Source organism: Neopsephotus bourkii, unplaced genomic scaffold (genome assembly GCF_033783945.1).
Source record: "Neopsephotus bourkii isolate Nb327-2 ecotype Australia unplaced genomic scaffold, CSIRO-AGI_Nbou_v1 NB_234, whole genome shotgun sequence".
Lineage (NCBI taxonomy): Eukaryota > Metazoa > Chordata > Aves > Psittaciformes > Psittacidae > Neopsephotus > Neopsephotus bourkii.
The window spans coordinates 4,414,424-4,423,463 of record NW_026900744.1 but is presented as its reverse complement, the minus strand read 5'-3'; positions in this window follow the sequence as shown (position 1 = coordinate 4,423,463).

The window sequence follows — 9,040 nt, the reverse complement described above, 5'->3', positions numbered from 1 at the left end:
TGCAAGCACACACTGAAGCTGGCTCATGTTCATTTTCTCATTGACCAGCACCCCCAAGTCCTTCTCTGCAGAGCTGCTCTGAATCTCTTCTCTGCCCAGCCTGTAGCTGTGTCTGGGATTGCTCCGACCCAGGTGTAGGACCTTGCACTTGGCATGGTTAAACTTCATGAGGTTGGCATCAGCCCACCTCACAAGCGTGTCAAGGTCCCTCTGGATGGCATTCCTTCCCTCCAGTGTATCAACGGAACCACACAGCTTGGTGTCATCGGCAAACTTGCTGAGGGCGCACTCAATCCCACTGTCCATGTCAGCGATGAAGATGTTGAACAAGACCGGTCCCAACACTGATCCCTGAGGGACACCACTCGTTACTGGTCTCCAGCTGGACATTGAGCCATTGACCACAACTCTTTGTGTGCGGCCATCCAGCCAGTTCTTTATCCACCAAGTGGTCCATCCATCAAATTGATGTCTCTCCAATTTAGAGGCAAGGATGTTGTGTGGGACAGTGTCAAACGCTTTGCACAAATCCAGGTAGATGACATCAACTGCTCTACCGCTGTCCATCAGTTCTGTAGCCCCATCATAAAAGGCCACCAAATTGGTCAGGCAGGATTTCCCCTTAGTGAAGCCATGCTGGCTGTCACCAAGCACCTTGCTGATTTTCATGTGCCTTAGCATGCCTTCCAGGAGAATCTGCTCCAAGATTTTGCCAGGCTCAGAGGTGAGACTGACTGGTCTGTAATTCCCTGGGTCACCCATTTTCCCCTTCTTGAAAATGGGGCTTATATTTCTCTTTTTCCAATCGTCAGGAACTGCAGCTGACTGCCATGATCTTTCAAATATGATGGTCAGCAGCTTAGCAACTTCATTTGTCAGCTCCTTCAGGACCTGCGGATGGATTTCATCAGGACCCAGGGACTTGTGCACGTTCAGGTTCTTAAGATGGCCTCAAACCAATTCCTCTCCTACAGTGGGCCCAAGGTCTTCATTCTCACAGTCCCTGTGTCTACCTTCCAAGACTTGGGTGATGCGGTCACAGCCTTTGTCAGTGAAGACCAAGGCAAAGAAGTCATTCAGAACCTCAGTCTTCTCCAAATCCAGGGTAGCCAGTTCTCCCGATAGCTTCCAGAGGGGGCCTACATTGTCCCTAATCTGTCTTTTACTCTCTGCGTACCTATAGAACCCCTTCCTGTTATCCTTAACATCCCTAGTCAATTCAGTTCTAACTGGGTCTTAGCTTTCCTAACCTGGTCCATGGGCAACCCCTTAGCAGGGGTCCAATGTGTAACCTTCATTTGAAGCTGTGAGGAAGGAATTCTGGCAGATAGTTTTATGCACCACATTGTCTGGCAAAAGAGCCCATGGGCAAATAAAGCATCAGGGCAGACTTCAGTGCAACCCAATTATTATTTTCTAGGCTCAAAAGCAGAAGAGGTTCTAAATGCTTTTTCTCTTCTCAAACTTCTCATTCCTCTGAAAAAAAACCAGGAATGTTTGGGGGTAAAGCCTCCCAGGAAAAAAAAAACAACAACTAACTATTTTCTTTAAGGAAAAATCAGAAACCTGTTGAACCCCATATTACAACCTGAACGATGATGCTACTCCCTTCTTCTGGAATGAATTCCACTAAAAGAACAAATCTGAACTTACTTACTTGAGAAAGACATATCTTGAAAATGCATTTAAGCCTATGTGTAAAGGCAATCCTTGTCAAATGGCAGCTCTGTCATTGGCAGCACACAGTTTTAGTTGCTGCTAATCAGGAATGAATCAGGACTCTAGAAAGTAAAATGAAAATAAGATTTCTCAGTAAATGTGTTTTCCCGTGTGCTTTTTCATCTCTATTCCCTGCCCTTCAGCGGTGCTGGCTTTCCGCCTATGCCAATCTGAATCCTAGTTCAACTTATTTTTGCTTCTGAGTTAATCCAATTTAGTTTGGTCTGAGCCAGCTCCTCTCAAAGAAGCAGGAATATCAGCACGATGGTAGGGGATGCTCACTCCCGCTGCCTGTCCCCTCTTCAGACACGAGGTGCAGCTCTCGAGTTGCAATCAAGAGATACCCCTCCACTGGAGAGAGATGGAGCATGCTTATTAACATGTAAAATGTCATGAACCTATGGGATGCCTCGAGCTCTTTGGAGGGTGCTATCAGGATACAGCATTATCTTGATAAATAGAAGAAACATTGCAGTGAATGCGATGCCAGCCCACGTGCACAAGCACAAAGCACAAGAGGCAGGCACAGCCCTCGATGAAATGAAGAGGGGAAATGACTGATAGGCACCAATCTCTCCAAAACGTATTTAGAAGATACAGAAGCAGACAAAGATAATTCCAATCACTAATATCCTGCCATTGTAATTAAAGCAAGCATCATACTTGGATACATAAATACAAATACTTGAATATTTTTCACTTGCATCTCCATTCACTAGGTGAAATGAGATAGTGTCCTTCAACCCTGCCTGGAGATCTAAGTATAAAGGCAACCGCATTTCCTCCATAATGTACCTTGCCTGCATATTCTAAAGTGTAAAATGAGAAAATTTCTAATCAAACTAGCTGAGTCATTAGAACCAAGCACATCTCTATATTGGATTCAATTTCTTTGTCAGGATAAGATTGGGAAAAATAAAATGCTATCTAAAAAGGAATGGATGAACCCTGACATGCAAATGTGAAAGATTAAAGCCACGACATCTGATGAGCAAGAGGACAAGGCTGACATTATGGTGCACTCTCTGAAAGGGAGTAGGTAAAAGGGTATCAAACTAAGAGAATCCGGCATTAATAGTCCTCAGGGAACTCGACAGACTGGATGGACTAGATGACCTTTAAAGGTACCTTCCAACCCCAGATATTCTATGGTTCTATGAAATGGCAGCTGCTAAACTTCATCTAGGTAGACACAGATTGAACAGCATAAAGCACTCCCTAAGGTTTCTTAAACCCTAACATAGTTTGCCTGGAGAATCTGCGTTTTCAGAAGTTTTAAGAGCAGGTCACTTTTTTTGCTGCATAATCCAAAGGCCCAAAGAAAGCAATGAACATGGTATAAGGGCACAGCAGGGTACCTCTGGTCTGGTTTTTGAGAGCAGTCTGAATCAGGGATAGAGGAAAGGCTGCCCTGCTTCTCTCCCAACTGGATTATCCAACGTGTGAGTGTTCCTGGCCCTGGGATGGGAAAGCCAGGCTGCTCCTGCCTTCTTCCTCTTCAGTCGCTGTCCCCCCTATGACTTTTAGGATTTGCTGAAAATCTGCCTCTTCATATCTGAAAAGGAAAGGTGCTCTGCAGCATTCTCATCCTCCCCTCCATGCTGTGTTTGTGGCTTCTTGACATGGGAGCAGAGCGGAGCCCAGTTCCCCTGCAGTTGCGTACCCAAACCCAGTATCAGATCTGCACTCAAAGCTCTCCTTGGTGCTAACACCCTCCAAGGCCAGGAGCTAGAATCCCACTATTCTAAATAACACCACACATGGCAGCCCAGCTCCCCATCTCCCCAAGCCACATGGGACAGCACTGCATGACAGGCCAGCCAGCCTGCATCCTACATCCTGCACCCTACATCCCATATCCTGCATCCCACATCCCGCATCCCATATTCTGCATCCTGCATCATCTCACATCCCGCAACTTGCATCCCACATCCCATATCTCATATCCCACATGTTGCCTCCCACATCCTGCATCATCTCACAGCCCGCATCCTGCATCCCACATCTTCCATAGCTGCTCTGCTTTTGAGCTGGAGAGCTAAACTGAGGCTGTAACAGGGCTTCTGGGGCAACATTGTCCCAGTGCTAGAGTGAGCCTGATCATTCCAGTGTGGAATTTCTGGCAGCACCTTCCCCCAGTTGCCTTTCCCTTCCTGGATATTATCAACATGGTGGTAATAAAAAGATGTGGGGTGTATAACTTGGAGCAATAAAGACAGTCAAGGACTAGATGCAAAGAGGTTACCTCGTTCTTTAATCCTTCCCTACCCTCTGCAGCAAGGGTAATTGCAGAGATGATGAGCTGACCTTGGACTCCCTGACTCAGACCTTCAGAAACTAATCTAACAAGAACTCATGAGAGGAGCTGTGCGGGGTGAAAGCAGGTAACTCTTTGTTTTGGTTATAAAGATCCTGTGTTTTCCTCATTGCTACAGCTTGGCCTTTCAATAACAGCAGAGCAAGGACGCCATCTACTCACGCAGTTATTCCTTTCCCCATAGAGACTGTCGTAATATCTGTCCAGCCACATCCTGGTCATCCAAAGGGTATACCATCCATCACAGCCTGGTTGTGGTACTTTCATGCTGCTAAGCACAGCAGGAACAGCAGAACCAGCGCTGAGAGGGAGCTCTGCAGGGCACAGGACCCACACCACTCTCCAGGCAAACCCATGATGAGATGGTACCAGCAATTTCCCTCTAAACCCCACTGGGGTTTTACACTGGAAGCAGCCTGTAAATGAGGTATTGCAACATATTTGTAAGACAGCTGTATAAAATGCTTCCAGATACAAATTCATCCATGAGACGTGTAGTCAGATGGGATCCAGGCCGCTCACATTACCCCGCAACACTGGCTGGGCTCTTGCCGTGATTTCCTCATATATCATGTGTTTGGAAGCTTGAAACGTTATTATTTCTTTTGGCATTACAGCTACATTTCATCTGTCAGCACTGAGCGCTGCAGGAACACACAGGGACAGATGGGCCTGGGCTCTTCTTCCTATCCAAACAAACACAGGCACAACCAGGGAAAGCAGCTGCTGCAAGGTCACACTCTGGGGCAAAGTTCTGATTTCCCACCTAAATTTCACCTGCTCAGTAAACCAGTTCTTCTGCAATGAATGGCAACAGGATGAGTTAAAACAGTGTTCAGGTGTCTAAAGTTAAGTGGAGCAATTCCCAAGACCCTGAAAGTGATTCCCATCGCCTGATGCGTGCATGGTTGTGGTTCAGGATGGGAGCTCTTCAGTGTAACGGGCTATTTCCACCCTTGTGGCTTGGGCTGTCATGGCACACACTGCCATCATGTGGACATCCATAGCATCAAGCCAACCGTGCAGATGCCCTTTGATACCCAACGTAGTTTAGCCAGTCCGCATGTCCAGGAGGTGAAGCCAAGCCTCTTCTCACCCTGCCAACCTCTCTGGCTATCAGGAGACCCTTGTAGCTGCTTTTTCATGCTGAGATCTTCTTCAGGAGGCTCCATACCTCAGTCAGGATGCCCTGGAGCAACAGGGCTGTGGGTTCTCCTGGCACTAAGCAGACTTTCTGGCCTTGTCCCAATCCCTAATGATGATTAGACCTGTACTGTCCCCTTTCGCTTTTCTCCACTTGCATTTCTGTGGCCATTGCCCTTTTCCTTTTGGAATTCCATGCTTTCTGCCCTGGCAAACCCCTTGAGTTATCTTCCCCAGACTGTGCTAAGTGTCAGACAGAATGTTCATGGCCCCTCTTGCCATGAAGCCTCTGAAATACATGAGAAAGGCATTTCTATCCCCTCCACCAGTGAACCACAAAACGCAGAGGCTGAAGGCTGGATTAGGCACCCACTTTTGCTATTCCCCAAGATCAGATTCTTGCTCCATACCCCGATAAATGTGGATTTACCCACGTTATCCCCTATGTTCCTTTCCTATCAGCTCAACACTTGACATCTCGTTTGATTTTCAAGACAACCCATGTCCCCTTGACTCCATGCTCAACAGTTGTTGCTGGTTATTGAATAACTACCGAAGAGACAGATGGGTACAAATCCACGCTGCTCAGTAACCCACGGTCAAACCCATTGTCCAGGGACTTTGTCACTAGTGAGAATTTGTCTGTTGTTACAGAAGTTTCATCTGAGACAAAGCCAGAATCCAATGGCCTGACCCCTCCACCTCTGGGTCTTTATAGGTGACTGCTGAAAGGTGCTGCCCAGTGCCAGACCAGAAGGTCTGGTAATAGGGTAGGTGCCACAAGACACCCCAGAAGAGCTCCACTGGCCCTGACCAAAGGCTTACACTCAAACTCTGTTCTCCTTATGTAGCCCCTGTAAGGCACCCAACTACATGACATTGCTGGATTTATGAGCATGCTACAGGTCTTCACATGATGGACGCACAGCAGCAATCCCACCTTCCAGTGTCCTCAGTCTCATGGAGCCCCCCTTCCAGTCCCTCCCATCCATGGACACAGGCAAGGCCAGACAAGAGTCAAGTTGTTTATGGACTGCATCCTAGAGGATAGTCTATGAAAGAGCCTAATCACTATCTTAGAGCTGGTTGAGAGGATAAAAGCCTGGTGTAGGGACAGCTTTGGGGCAGAGTCCATGCAGCACTGGGAATGGGGAGTGGGTCTGTCATAGGATACAACACTTGAACCTAAATTCAAGGTTAATCCCAAGCATCACAGTAGACTTGTCCAAAGTCTGTGACCTCACTTGATAACAAGAGAAAGCACATGGTAACACTGCTCTTCTAACACTCTTCACCTGCCCAATCTAGCTTAGCCTCACATTTTGAAAGCACCTTGCAGAGCCACAAATCTGGCTCAGACAGCCCAAAAGTGGCTCTTTGTTCCGCATGTTCGTCCTTCTCCCACTCCTCAGATAGGCAAGAAGCATCAGCAGCCTCCCAGACTGCAACCCACACCCATTCCAGCCAACCGGCCAGCTAGCCAGCCTGCACTGCCTCCTCTCCTGATGGGAAGCCCGTTAATCATGGTGCTGCAGGACAGGTGAAGGATCATAAATAGATCTAGATGTAGTAGGTGTGTCTCCTACATCTTCCATAGCCATGAGGTGCATGGAGTCAGGTGCTCCTCCTAAGGAGTGTGAAGTTGTTATGACAGATTGGGTCCCTCTTGCTCTGAGTGCAGCTAAAACCTTCTCTAAGAAATGCCCAACCCAACAGACTGCAGCCTTCAGCCTCCTAAAGAGCAACCTTTAATTCCTTGAACTTCTGTACAGACCCAGCTGGCTCAGCATAACGAGATATAATTAGCATCATGGGGATGGCCAAGTGTGTGAAAAGCTAATGCTCTTCAGTGCCTGCCAGGGCTGTTCTCCAAGGCAACACAAGGAGAGCCGGTGTGTTCTTTTAAACTGCCAGTGGAAGTGTCTGTAATGACTTACCAGGCTCTGGCACAAAGGACGAAACATGTCAGCAACTGATGGAGAGAAAGCAGGATGACAAATGCCAGCCAGGTAATACAGCTCTTCCTTTCTCTTCTTCCCAGCCTGAGGAACCAGAGGCACCATCTTAATGGAAGTTACATGGGTCCAGTTCAAGGGACAGACACATGGTGGAGATGAAAATGTGCTAGGCCAGGGCTCAAACAGCCACAGCATCCAAGTCTGGGGAGACAAGAGATCTTCAGCCGTTGTCATTAGCTCTTTCCAATGGATCTTCCTGCCATGCTAACAAAAGCCCAGTTCCATGTGGACTGCTGTAGTGTTGACTGGGTCACTCATCACAGCTGAGGAGCCCATGCAATCACTATTTCTATGGAAATACTGAAGAAACTTGGTCTTCATATTGGCAGACTAGCAAAAGGGTACTTGCAGCCAAGGAACAGGCTAAGAGGAGATCATAGAGTTGATGTTTTCAAGAGAAAAGAGCGTTTCTAGAGCAGTCTTCTACTACCAGCATGCAGAAGCAATGGACAGAGCCAATCTTCAGCCCAAACCTTAGCATGCACAATAGGAGGTAGCTGTTAGCCAGCTGACATGCTGAAGTGCCCTGGATGCCAACCTCACAATGCAATCCCAGAAGCAAATGAGGAGCTCTGGAAACATCGTCACTGCTGGAGCTGGAGGCCACTGTTAGAAACTGCCACTTCCAACTCATCATACCTGAGCATTTGCAACGTATCTTATCACCACTGAGAGCTAGGTGATGATGCATGCGACAGAGACCATGTACCACACTAGCTAATGTCAGCAGGGGTATCAGTGTTCAGCCAGAAAATCTACAGCTGAACGCCAAAGAGCAGACAGAAGCAGTGGGATGCACAGTCACACATCCGTCCAAAGGACAACTAAGGTGAAGCCACCTGAACCCATAGGGCCCCTCTGAGATCCATTCAGCTGGGAGGATCTGTCTTTGTATGGCACTGAGCACACTCTAGCTGTGTAGCAGGGAGGACAAATCCTCTCCCTTGCAAGGAGGTAATGTGGTAATGGGTTCAAACTTAAAGAGGGGAAGTTTAGATTGGATATAAGGAGGAAATTCTTTCCTGTAAGGGTGGTGAGGCACTGGAATGGGTTGCCCAAGGAAGTTGTGAATGCTCCATCCCTGGCAGTGTTCAAGACCAGGTTGGACAGAGCCTTGGGTGACATGGTTTAGTGTGAGTTGCCCCTGCCCATGGCAGGGGGGGTTGGAACTTGATGATCTTAAGGCCCTTTCCAACCCTAACTATTCTATGATTCCATGATTCTATGACCCATAGGTAACATTGCAGTGCCTGTGCTGGACAGAGGGTCAGGTTCAGTCCTCCTGCTCTGTGTATAATTTACTCTTCCATGAAGAGAATAAAAAGTCATGAATTAGGATGCACATTTCAAAAGGGGAATCTGCACACACATGAAACAAAACTGTCCCAAATGGTGGGTTATACCGTGAGCTCCCAAGAGGGGTTGAGAGCTTGGAGAAGTTGCATGTAGAGATTTAGGTGAAAAGGGAGTTTCACAGCACTTCTTCCTGAGGAGTGCCCTCAGCATGTCTGCAGTCTATTGATTCTTCTCTTCCTTAAAGAGCACAGGATCAGCACAGCTTATGCAGGTGAGCACCTTCCCATGCTACATGCAGACTGGCAATGAGTAATGCATCGACAATCCCTCACATGTGTTTGTAGCAGCCAGACGCTTTAAATCTCCCTTAGCCTGAAATATAAATGGTACCATCTGTACCTACACTTTGTCTTTGTGATCATTGATTAATGACTAGGCCACAAGCCAGCTAAGGGGAAAGTTACTTCACTAACTTTCAGACATGTTTGTGGAGTCAGATTATGCCCAGACAGTGGCTCTCAATCTTGCTGCAGCTTATTTTACTGCT